Source organism: Neofelis nebulosa, chromosome 11 (genome assembly GCF_028018385.1).
Source record: "Neofelis nebulosa isolate mNeoNeb1 chromosome 11, mNeoNeb1.pri, whole genome shotgun sequence".
NCBI lineage: Eukaryota > Metazoa > Chordata > Mammalia > Carnivora > Felidae > Neofelis > Neofelis nebulosa.
This window is the reverse complement of record NC_080792.1, coordinates 65,359,459-65,371,799: the sequence shown is the minus strand read 5'-3', so window position 1 is coordinate 65,371,799 and position 12,341 is coordinate 65,359,459. Positions and strand designations below refer to the sequence as shown.

At 53.2% G+C, this 12,341-nt stretch overlaps 1 protein-coding gene across 2 annotated transcripts in view; it reads right to left on the bottom strand.

Annotated features, from left to right (window-relative positions):
- The window catches only part of HIC2 (HIC ZBTB transcriptional repressor 2), a 28,838-nt gene extending 16,740 nt beyond the window's left edge, over positions 1–12,098 (bottom strand). For both annotated transcript variants that reach the window (XR_009251107.1, XM_058692877.1), the window contains exon 1: positions 11,900–12,098. The gene's annotated coding sequence lies outside the window, so the exon portion shown is untranslated. The remainder of the gene's footprint in view (positions 1–11,899) is intronic.
- Positions 12,099–12,341: the final 243 nt, after the last annotated feature.

Below are 12,341 nucleotides of genomic sequence, written 5' to 3'. Positions count from 1 at the left end.
TGAATACAATACAGTGCACAGAAACCTTCAGGATGGGAAGCAAGGCCCAGTCTTGGTCCTGATTAGCAAGTAGATCCAAGCCAGGAAATAACCTCCCTGAACCACTAATAACAACAATCACAAGACAAGAAAGAGAGAACTGACAGGACAGAGTAGCCACATCCAGGGCAGAATATCCGTCTTGGAAGAGAGAACCCTACAGACCAGCCAGGAAGCTACAGGAAATCTAGAAACCACCATAAAATCATGGTTGCCATTCAAAGTAATTGGGGCGCCTGGGTGGCGCAGTCGGTTAAGCGTCCGACTTCAGCCAGGTCACGATCTCGCGGTCCGTGAGTTCGAGCCCCGCGTCAGGCTCTGGGCTGATGGCTCGGAGCCTGGAGCCTGTTTCCGATTCTGTGTCTCCCTCTCTCTCTGCCCCTCCCCCGTTCATGCTCTGTCTCTCTCTGTCCCAAAAATAAATAAAAAACGTTGAAAAAAAAAAAAAAATTCAAAGTAACAACAATGTGATGACATTTTTTAACCCTAGCATCTAGCTGATATTTCAACAGATAGGAAGAACTCCACTCAGGCAAGCCCAGGAGAGGAAATTCAGAGCTGCAGGTGAGGTACAAACAGTATACCTTCCACCAAGGCCCAAGCGGGTCCCTGAGCAGCTAGCTGGATGCATCAAAGGGAGGAAGCCAGGAAGAAAGTAGTTGTAGCCCTCCAGTATAGGGGGTCAAAGGGAGCCACTATGCAGAAGGAAACAAATGACTCAAGGAGCTACAGCCAAAGATCAAAGATTAGGTTGTTTTAATCCAAAAAAAAAAAAAAAAAAAAAATCAAGTAGAGATACCATAGGCACCTGCTAAAGTTTTTAAAAAGGCCTTTTTAATGGTAAAATTGGTGAACTTCTATAGAGAATCTCACACTCTTTGGTCCTGTGCCCAAGGCTTTTTAAAGCCTCCAGGTGTGGTACTTTACAGAAGAGGTCTCACCCATCCAGCAGTCATCTTGAAGGGTCTGACACAGGAGAGGCCAACAGCTCAGAAAGGGAATCGGACAGAGAGACCAACTCAGACTTGAAAAAAAACACACACAGTGTCATTCTACTTTTAAAATGGAGTCTCAGTGGTGCTGGAAGGATTGTTTAGCATTAAGAAACTGGGTTTACAGATGGAAAAAAAAGAAAGGAAGGAAGGAAGGAAGGAAGGGAAAAGAGGTATTTATCTTCCTGGAGAAGTAGAGCCAGGGGGTGAGGTGAAAACAGGGCTATTTAGGAGGTAACAAAAACTCTGCCCTAAAAACACCCGGAACCCCCACTGGCAGGGGGTAGGATGAAATGTAGGACAGCGCCACCTTGGAACACTCCAAGTAGGGACAGGAACACAGAAACCACAGCTACACCCAACACTTCAGTGAATCTCAAAATAGAGATTAGTGCCTGGCTCTGAGTACACAAAGAGCAAACCCAGTGAACCGCTGTTCAAGGATCCAGACAAGCCCAAGGAAGCTACAAAGAAAAGCTAGGGAACAGTTAACCCACAATCTAAAAGAGTGGTGATTTCTGGGGGAAAGCAGGGATAAGCTGGGGAGCAACACAGGTGGGTGTCCAGGGGCTATTTCTTACATGGGTGGGGGAAGCAAGGGTGTGTGTTGCTCACTAGTTATACCTATATGTGTGCATGTGTAATTTACACCCTCCCATTAACACTTTTGTAAATAACCTGGAGCATAATCTTCAAGTCAATTGAGGAAGCTGGCATGCTCTGTGCAGAAGTCCCAAAAGAAAGGAGAGCAGGACAAAACCTTCTAGAATTCTTTTCTTTCTTTTCCTTCCTTCCTTCCTTCCTTCCTCCCTCCCTCCCTCCCTCCCCCTCTCTTTCTTTTTCTTTCTGGAACTCAAAACCCTGAGGATCAAGACCTGAGCTGAGATCAAGAGTTGGACCCTCAATCAACGGAGCCACCCAGACACCCCTGGACAAGACCTTCTAGATTCAAGGAGGAGCCAGAGACTACAGCTGTGTGATACTCGCTGAGCACATCACTTGACCCAGGACCCCACACTGCAGAGCCACATGGCTGGGCAAATATGGCAACAATGTGCCAACAAGGGCTTCAGAGAGCTCCATCCCACTGGAGATGCCCAGAAAGTACCACTCGGTCCTAAATAGAAAGCAACAGAAAGCAGGGCCTCCATACCTGGGAGGCCAAGTGTGCCTTACCCAACAGGATGGAAATCCCAGGAACCCTCCCAAGGAATGGAGGGCAAGAGGGCAGTTAACGCCACTCTAATCGAAAATATCAAAGTCTAGCATACATCTCCCCTCTGCAGCCTCTGCCCCCTCCAATTCGGAGTCCAATCAACCCTGAGTTATCTTTCTCAAACACCGATCTCATCCAGTCACTCCCCTGCTTAAAGCTTTCAATGAATTCCCGATGCCTGGATAAAGTCCACACTCCAGCCCGGCCTGCAGGGTGCTTCCCCAGAGAGGACCTGGCCCACCTCTCAGCTTGGTTGGTCCACAGACATGCCTGAGTGCCCCTCTGCGAAGCCAGCCCTGCATTTCTCCTGGAACCTATGTCAGCACTAGCCGCCCAGCTGCTTCCCTCTGTGCACCCGCCCTGTGCTCTTCCTCCCCCCCAGACCCCCTACCCACCCCAAGCAGGCTCCCAAGGTGAGGGACCCTGGGTCCCACTAGCCCAGCAGCCACAGCTACACTGTGCATGAAGGAGACGCTCATAAAGGTTTATTAGGTGAGCAAATGCTGGTCAGAAAGGTTTAGTGCTAAAAGAGTGAAATAATACGTGAGAGAAGACAAGGAGGCGGTGAGAAGGGGGCAACAAGAAAGGAGAGAAGGCTGCTCAGCGCCCTCCCATGTCAGCAGTTCCAAAACTATTGTTTACATTCTTCAAAATTAGGACTCCCAAAGAACCAAAGAACTTTCATGTGGTTTACATGTTACTGTAGTTGGTGCTATTGTTCTACATTTACTGTATTAAAAAAGCTGGTAATTAACAAATACTTGACTCAGAATATCAATAAAAAACACGTTAACATAAATGCCACGACGTTAACATAAATACATTAAAAATGCTTCTTTATGAAAAAAAAAAAAAAAGATTCCAAAATTTAAAAAAATTAATTAGTGAAAAGAGTAGTACTGTTTTATATTTGGCATTTGTTTTACGTTTTAAATCTCTTTAACATCTGGCTTAAAAGTAGCCAGATTCTCATATCTGTTTCTACACTTAGTCCATTAGGATAATTGGTTTTGATTAAAGTCTATCAAGAAATGTGACTTCACACAGATAAAAGAGAGGAGTATTTTAATAATCCTTTCAGCTAACTGTGGCTATTCTTCACTGACATCACACTAAAACCCGACAAGCAGAGGTTTCTTAAAAGCTGCAATGGAGACTCTGAAATCGTATCTGTGACTATCTCAAATTCGGTTACGCAAAAATCCATTGGTTTACACTGCACTCATATTCACGCAGGATTTTGCAACATCAAGCACTGGTCATTTGGTTCACTGAGTAAATCAGATCTTCCAAATGTCACATTTCATTATACAACACCAAAAAAATCCATGTGTTAATATCACCGCTGATCTTATCAGTGAAGTCTAAGTCAGGCTCACCGTATGAATAGTTTTCCAAAACTCTCATTTTCCCTTAAGGGTTCTAGCTCTGGCAACAAATATCATCAGTTGTTTTCCTTAAAGTGGCAAAGCTCACTTTGTTCATTTGAGAAAATACCTGCACAAATTCTCCAAGTCTGAGTAACCACACCTTGTCTGTCAGTTCTTCTTTCAAGTAAAAACAATATTTCATGAGGAAAAAGCACCTAATTCAGGGCTCAGCCCAAGCAAATGCAAAGTATGTTTCTGGAGACAACAGTTGTACTCCACAGTAGTCACACATACTCCGCATTTTATCACACGGAATACTAAAAAGACATGTGTACCCCAGAGTCTAGATTTACTACTCAGTCATCTGTACTGTCTCCCCCAGTCACTCGTAAGACTGAATGTCTCAGTCCGGAGCACCAACAGTGGAGAACACAACTCTGGGCAACACGTACACCCACCACAGCTTTGCACAGGACAAAGGCCAGTAACTTCTAAGAATTATGAAAAGGGTCTTGGGGAATCCAAGGGGTCTGCAAACCACTCTGAGAACAGCTGACATGCATTAGCTCAAATATTTCTAACAACCCATTTTACAGGCAAGGAAAATGAGTCACAGAGAGGCACTCTTCTCAAAACCACACTTGTTCACCAAATACTCTAAAAGGCAAGGCTGACAGAAACTCCAAACAGGTCTCCAGAGGCCTGCTTACTCAGAGCTGGCAATGCTTTGGGAGCAAGCTGGGCCTCTGCATGCCGCGGGCCCTCCAGAGGCAGTGGTCACAGGTGGTCAGAGAGGGAGGAGGGGGAGGGGTGCTACAGGAAGCAGGATGTGCAAGCTCCGCTGCCTGCTGGGGGCATGAAGTCAAAGTCCCCTCCTGCCCAAAGCAGCTAAGCCAGCCCTGCTGCCCTTATCAGCGTCAACACATGCATGGAATGTGGGACTTTGGAAACAGTCCTCTCCCCTTTGCCTGCACCCCTCTGGCGCTCAGGTTCATCTACCACAGCCAAAGGACAACCCAAGCCCAGCGTTCAACCCACCTGCACCTGGAGCCTCATGGCAGGTGAGAAAGTCACCTGCTGGAGGTGGCCCAGGGCACCTGAAGAGGCTATGGCTTGGCCTCTCCCCTCATCACCAAGATCACCCATCTACCAAGAAAGAGCCTCACATTGCTGAGAGAGAGGTCACCCTGCCCAATGTCACACAACACAGCACCGCTGGCCCAAGCACCTCTCATTCACTGACACAGTGAGAATACCAAGAGAAGGAAAGGAGCCCAGCTCTGAGTTCCCAGGAAGCCCCAAAGCCTCCCTCTCAAGGCTCTTCTGGAAGTGGTTAGCAAAGGCCAAAGTTTCCATAGGACAGAAGAGTCCCATGTGCCAGAAGGGAAGGAGTTGAGACTGGTAGAATAAGGATGACCCAGAGAGTCCCCTCTGTCCCCCAGCTCCTGGAGGGAGGTGGGGAATGGACCTGCTCACCAAGCTTGTAGTGGTCCCTCCGCAGTTATCAAGGGACTACCAGCCACCTCCAGGCTTTGTCCAAGACAGTCATCCTGCCACCCCACTCCAAACGAAAACCTTGACTGTCTCCAGGCCGAGGCACTGCTCAGAGGAAGCCCACAAATATACGTGTTCAAGGCTGCCACACATGTGTGATTGTGTTTACCTGACCCTTAGAAATTCTCTACCCACCTCCCAGCTATGTGACTTGAAAATAATTGCCTAACCTAAGTCACTTATACAGTGAAGATTGATAAAATGATTGGCACTGCACGGGTTATGTTCCAAGGATTAAACTCCGAACGCCTCCCACAAGGGCTAGCATGGGTTAAGAGCCTAAAAGTGAGCACCCAACCATCTTCTGCCACACTTTCCTAGCATTCTGTCAGGAATTCTCCCAGTTTTCAGGCAAAGCTAAAGTAGCACCTGTCAGACAGAAACCATCAGCCACCTTCTACTAGAGAGAAGGGCAGGAAAGTCCTGCGGCATGGAAGGAGGAAGAGGCAAGAAGAGCTGAGGCAGGAACCCAGACCCCAGGACCACTCACTCTCAAGACACAACCCGAGTCCACCTACCATGAAGTGTACAGGTGGAAAAGAACAGAGAGGGAGGACATGTTGCCTGTGCTCCCAACACCACCTGCTTCTTCCTCAACTACCAGCCACGACTTCTTGATCCCCTCTCCTTCACAGCCACAGCCCAGGCTGGTCTTCCTTCCCTAAAAAACAGCACTTCCTACCCAAGACAACAACCAGAACCACACCAGACTCAAGACACTTGCTCACCTCATTCTGTAAGCTGCCCAGAGCAGGCAGGGTTGTCTTATGCTCCATCTGCCCGCAGATATGCACTAAGCGCCGGGACAGTTCATTGTTCTATTCCAGCAAAGGGAGCTGGGCCAGGCCAGCCAGGTCTTACCTGAAGCTCTGCCTCTCACAGCCACCCCCCACACTGTTTCCTGGCCCCTTATACATACACCTTACCCAGATAACAACCCAGAAAAGCAACCTCAGGGATCAATCTCTCTCCCCCAGGGACCTTGAGGTCAGAGAGAAAAACAGGGGCTCAGGTTCCAGGGATCCCCAGCTATGGCCACAGTGGACTCATGAGGGAGCCACAAGGATCCCAAATGTCACTATGTCAGGCCCTGCCAGGGCACACAGAGGCCAACCAGGGCCCAAGAACACCACCACAAAACCAGAACAGGTAAACTCTGAAAGCCAAGCAGGACCAAGAGTTCTGGAGTCAAGGGCAACAGGCAGCTCCCCAGGGACCTCTGAGGAGCTGTCCCCTTGGTGCACACCAGCCTGTGGTCCCTCCCACTGCCACCAAGTAAGAGAAACCATGAAAAGAGCGAGCCCCAGGGGTATCTGGGTGGCTCAGTTGGTTAAGCGTCTGACTTCCACTCAGGTCTCACAGCTCGTGAGCTCAAGCCCCATGTCTGGCTCTGTGCTGACAGCTCAGAGCCTGGACCCTGCTTCAAATTCTGTGTGTGTGTGTCTCTCCCTCTGCCCCTCCCCTGCTCGTGCTCTGTCTCTCTCAAAAAAAAAAAAAAAAAAAAAAAAAAAAAGAGTGAGCCCCTTCTGTGTCTGGTGCTTCTCCAAGACCCTAGTAACTAACAGAATCAACCTAACTAGTTTTGCAAATAAATTCAATCCCACTGGGCCATTAGAGTAAAGCAGTTCATGACCACCCCAGGTCATAATGCACTGGTCAATTTGGACTCACCACTTGCTTGATTCTACTACCAACAAAGGTTCTTTAAAGCAGTGGTTCTCGATCTTGGTTGCACACTGAATTCATTTCCAAGTCTTAGGAAACATGGACGTTAGAAATAGTCTAGGCTGGGCTGGCCTCTACCAGCTCCCAGATGATCCTGAGGTCCAGAGCTGAGAACCAGGGCACCAGCAGGCAGGCCTCTTCCAGGAAGCAAGGGTAACAGCACACACTCATCACAAGGTAAGTTCCATGATGTCCACAGAGGGTCAGGCCACTGAGGCTCCGGGTCCCACTTTCCTAGCCATCAACCCTACTGTCGCTTCTCATTCATTTCTGGTACGAGAATTCACCAAGATCTGATAAACTTCCAAAGCAGCACAGGTGAGGGAACTGCAAAGGCCATGGGGCAGTTTTTCTCCTTGAAGGACCTATAACCAGACTGATGAAGAGGCCAAGGGAGCTCAGACTCCAGTGTGTGATGGGAGCAGCACCTCTACTCCGTGGGGGTGGGGGAGTTACTGTTCTCAAAGCACTGGAGTGGCCCCTCCCCACACTCACCTGAGAGAACCCACCCACCCACAGGTGTTGCTGGGAAAGAAGCCTGAGGCCGCAGCAGCAGCAGCCTGGAACGCATGGGACAAGTCTGCACAGCGGCCACACCCGTGCCAGAGCCAACAGCCCTTCCATCTCCACAAGAGGCCAACTCCCCACCTGGAAGCGCCCCCCCAGCCAAGCCCAAACACCACCTTTCCTTAGTGGCCCTTAGAATTGCCACTAAGGATGGATGGAGAGAGCTGGAAGTACAGCACTGGAAGACTGGGCCACCTGCCTTTCCATACCGCACTCTCCCCCCTCATTCATACCCCATGTGCTCACAGGGGTGGCTTACCCTCAAACAGGAAACAGACACCTACTATGCACTATGTATCTCAGAGGCAGCAACAGATGGCTGCCCTGTCCCCTCTCACCCACAGAAGGACCTGCTCTAACTTTAAGGCCACACTCGCCCTCCTCTGCACCCACATGGGACACTACCATGAAAAACATGAAAACCGAGCAGTCTGAAGGAGGGGCTCTGAACCCCTTCCCAAATGTCCCAGGCAGGCTCTTAGAGTCACTCACTCCACTCAGTCCAGCCACACCCTCCCTCAGCAGAGGCACCCCAGCCCGGGCCCTTCCCTCCTAGACTGTGGTGGGCCTGGAGTCACCTCCCGGCTTTCCCTTCCTTATCAAGCTCACTAGGGGCCCACACACAACCCCAACCCCCACGGCTTCTCTGGCTTTGCCACTCCAGACTGCAGCTCTGAGACCTCCCCCAGCCCAGGTCCCTATCCCTCAGGGCAAGGCCCCTCCCAGCAGGAAGCACAGGCTGGCCGTGCCAGGCAGAGTCAAACTGGCCTGGCTTGTTTGGAAGCCCCTAAACCGGAGCCAGGATCCTCTTGGGGAGGGGGCTGTCTGCTGGCCTCTCCCTGCTTGGAGCTCAGACCTCTCCAGACTCCACACTACATGGGCCACAAAGCCCTGGAGTTAAAGGCATTTACCCTCCAGCCCTAGCCTGACCAGTTGCTTGCTTGCAGCCCCAGCAAATTATGTAACCTCCCAGTTGAGTCTCATTTACCAGTCCTTGTAAGAGGAGACTAAGTGGTGGTGTGCTGACCTGGAAGGATTTGGAGAAAACTTAAGTGTGCCCCTATCTCCCGTCCCGAGGTTGACCACTTGTTGGCAAGGCTGTGAGTGCCAGAGGGCAGAGACCAGCATGATCCAGCCTAGCCACAGGAGTTGGGTGCTGCACCCTTGTGTTGTCCTCAGAAAATCTTGTCAAATAAATAAAAAGCTTGTGAAAGAGCCTCCCGGGTGCCTTGCCCGCAGTGGGTGCTCTGGTGCTAGCTTCTCTAACACACAGCATCTGCAGGTTCACGTTCTTGCCTCATTGCTCTCCAGTCTCCCCTGCCACACTCCACACTGCCACGGTCTTCCTGTGAACTCCCCATTAACTCTTCCACGACCAACTTCAACTCAGCATGGCATTCATGGATCTCCTCCACCCCAGAGCTGGGCCCTTCCTCCGTGCCTGGAAGCTACAGCCACCATCCCCGTGGTGCCCTCTACACTCCATACAGCACAGTGCCAGACCTTATCACCCCATCTTAACAATCATTTGTTTGTCCGTCTTCCCCAGGCTGAGTGAGCTCTGGAGGGCAGCGATATGTATATGTAAACTCAAGTTCTGCTCCCATTTTAGACACAGGGACACTAAAGCTCAGAGAGTCAATCACTGTCCAAGGTCACACGGAGAGTAAACGGCAAAGCCTGCATCACGCTCCAGACTTTCTAACTAAGTCCAGTTCCCTCTCACTGCGCTCTGAGTCCCTCCTCAGCCAGGCTCCAAGAGCCAGGAGGACAAGAACCTGATTTGTTGTTTCTTCTCAATGGTGAAAGCTGCTCCCAGGTGGCAGATACAAGAGCCCCCCACCCTCTTAGTGATCAGGTCCTGGGGGCAGTGGCTCTCAGCCCCAGTGGGCAAAGCGAGCAACCTTTTGGGTGGGGCTGACAGCTTGAGGCCAACAGGCCAGCAAAGGGGCAACACCACAGGTCCCCTGGGTAAACTGAACTTTATTCCTTCCTCACTCCTCTGACTCTCCAGAACTGCCCAGCCAGCCCTTCTCTGGGGGGCTAGCTGCTGATTAAAAGGCACTGCCCCCGCCCCCAGATCTGACCCTGACAGACAATAAGGACACCGGGAAGGCAGCAGGCCTGTCAGCTCAATAATGCAAAACCCTGTTGCTCCAAGTCCACGACAGCTGACTTCAAGTGGATCGGAGGCTGTGCTTATTAACAAAATGAGAAATCTGATCTATGGAAAGAAAACACTACGTGAGGATTAATCCAGGACTGCAGCTTGTGGAGAAGGCTGGGCTGCCGGCCAAGACCAGGGAATGAAGACAGGATCGTGCCTACCTGTCCCCAGAGCAGGTACTGCGCAGCAGGACAGGACGTATCGCCTCTGCCCCACCTGCGCCTCTTCTTCTCCTTCCAGCAATTGAAGCAATCATTTCAGTTTTGCTTTAATTACAGACCTGGCTCCCTCGGGCTGCTTCTTCCCCTAAGCAGAGCCAGCAACCAGAGGGAGATTTTTCTTTTCAGGAATTGCTTGTAAAAGCTGAGTGACTAATCTACAAGTCCTAACAACTGGCAGGAAAACACTGCAGGGAAAATTCTGGGCACACACCAGCACTCTGAGTCAAACGGCCAGAGAAGCTGGGCAAGAGGCACTCAGCAACTCCCCAAAACTGGTCTGCAGAAAGCCAGAAACCAAAGGAAGGCAGACCAACCTGGGAGTTCCGACCCTTGAAGCAGGCAGTCAGGTGGGGAGCCCCTCCCAGCCTTCTGAGTCTACTGCCTGCCCATGGGACCCAGAGATTTTCATAACCCCAACTGTACAGGACCAAAGGTTCCCTGGAATGCAGGGTGACCTACTCCTGGGCCAAAAGACTCAGTTCAACCCCCAAGTATCAGCTTCCCATCCCCCCCTCTTGGTGCTAAGAGCCCGCTAAACCAGCAATCTCACCACACAGCTTTGTCTCTAGAGGCCAGCCTGAGGCCGGCCCATCTGCTTTTTTTCAGACCACTCCAGCAACCCTGTTCTAAGTGTACAGTCTCTCCTTGAGCCAGGGCTACAGACCAGCCACATGGCCTGTGCTACTGAAAATGTCTGCAGAAAGGGCCAAGGAGTCCAGGGTTGGCAGATGGGAATGGAGGGGAAGAAGTAAAGCCAGGAGCCAGGAAGCAATAAATGCTACAGCTCCAGAAAGGTCCTGGGTTTGAGTGACCTAGCTCCATCCCTCCAGCCAAAGTCCCTGGAGAACAGGCCCAAGTTCAGCCTAGAAGCTCTGGAGGCACCTCCACTACCTGCCAGCTCTCCTTCCCCCCCCCCCCCCCACCCAGGACAAGAGGCACAGCAATCCCCACATCAGTCAACAATCCACCGCCACAGGATTCCTATGGGCAAAGCTCTGCCCCTCCCCCCCACCACATATGTCAGAGGGGTGGCCTCCCCGGGTTACACCCCTCCTTGCTGTTGGGGCGGTGGGTGGGGGGCGCGGGAACCTAGCTTTCCAGATGTGCTTGGCAACTCCTACTAGAAAAAGACACTGGGGGTGGAGGGGATAGAAGGCATGGATAAATAACTTCAAAAACGTTCCAACCCATCTGGATCAGCACTGGGCTCCCTTCTCCAGGCAGTCCCACGCTGTTCTGGGTGGGGCCGCTGGGCGCATTATCTGACCTCGTTCCCTGCTCTCCAGAAGTCACTGCCCCCCAGGGAGAGGCATCCCTGCCTCCCCCCCTACCCCCACCCCCAACCAACTAGGTCTACGTGAATATGAACCATCTTAGTAGATAAACAGAATGACAAGCTGGGGCCCTTCAGCCCCCTTCTTCTGCCAGCCGGTCCCCTCCCCCTGCCAGCCGACCCCCTCCCCCAAGCCCATCTCTCTTCCTGCCAAGTGGCTGCCTACAGGAGAGGTCTGGGGGCAGGGCAGCGAGCCCACCAGCCGCAGGGCCTGGTCCTCTGGGAGCGGCTCCTCCAAGGCCAACCCTGCCCCTGCCCAGGCCGGTCTTCCCGCAGGGAGGGGACAAGAAAAGGGGACCGCAGGCAGAGGAGCACCGCAGTTCTGGAAATAGCAAAATCCCCTATGAGGGGCGGCCGCAGGCGTTGGGCCGTTTGCATAATGGAAGCCCGCCCGCCTGTCAGGCAGCGCAGCTCTCCCGACGCTGTTCGGATTAGATTGCTAATGAAAAGGCACAAAGAGCCAGCGCCCGCTCGCCCGCCGACCCCCGCTCCGCAGACCCGCGCCCGGCCTGGCGCGGCCCCGGGGCTTTGTGCCCGGGGTCCCCCGCCGCTCGCGCCCTGCCGGGCACCGGGACCACAAAGCCCCGGCGGGCTGGGTCCAGCCAGCGGTCCCGCGTGCGCCCCCGCCCAGACCCGGCGGGCGCGCGCCCGCCCACGCCCCTCTCCCCGGGGGCGCGCCCGCCCGCGCCCCCCGTTGCCCCTGACCGCCTCTCACCTCGTGTGCGTCGGCGGCGGCGCTCCGCCCGCCGGCCGGCCGGCCCTGCCCGCGGCCCCTTGTCCTCGGCGCCCGGCTTGCGCCGCCTGCGCCCGCCCCGTCCGCCCGCCGCCGGCCCGGCTCGGCTCCCCGCCCAGCGCGCCCCGAGCGCCGCTCACAGCCGCCCGCCCGGCGCCATCTTGGAAGCTTGTGACGTCGGCGCCGCCCGCTCACCCCTGACCCACATCTGAATGGGCGAGCGGCGGGGCGGGGCCGGGGGCGGTTTGGGGCGGGGTCTCGTTGTGGGCGGGGCAAGATGGGCGGGGCGGAGCCGGCGAGAGGTCCGAACACTGGGCAGGGCGGGGCGGTGGGCCTGCTGGACTGCGCCGTGGGGGGAGGGGCGCGCAGGAGGCACCCGGGACCCAGACGGTGGGCGCCTCGCCTGACCCAGACCCCAGGTGCA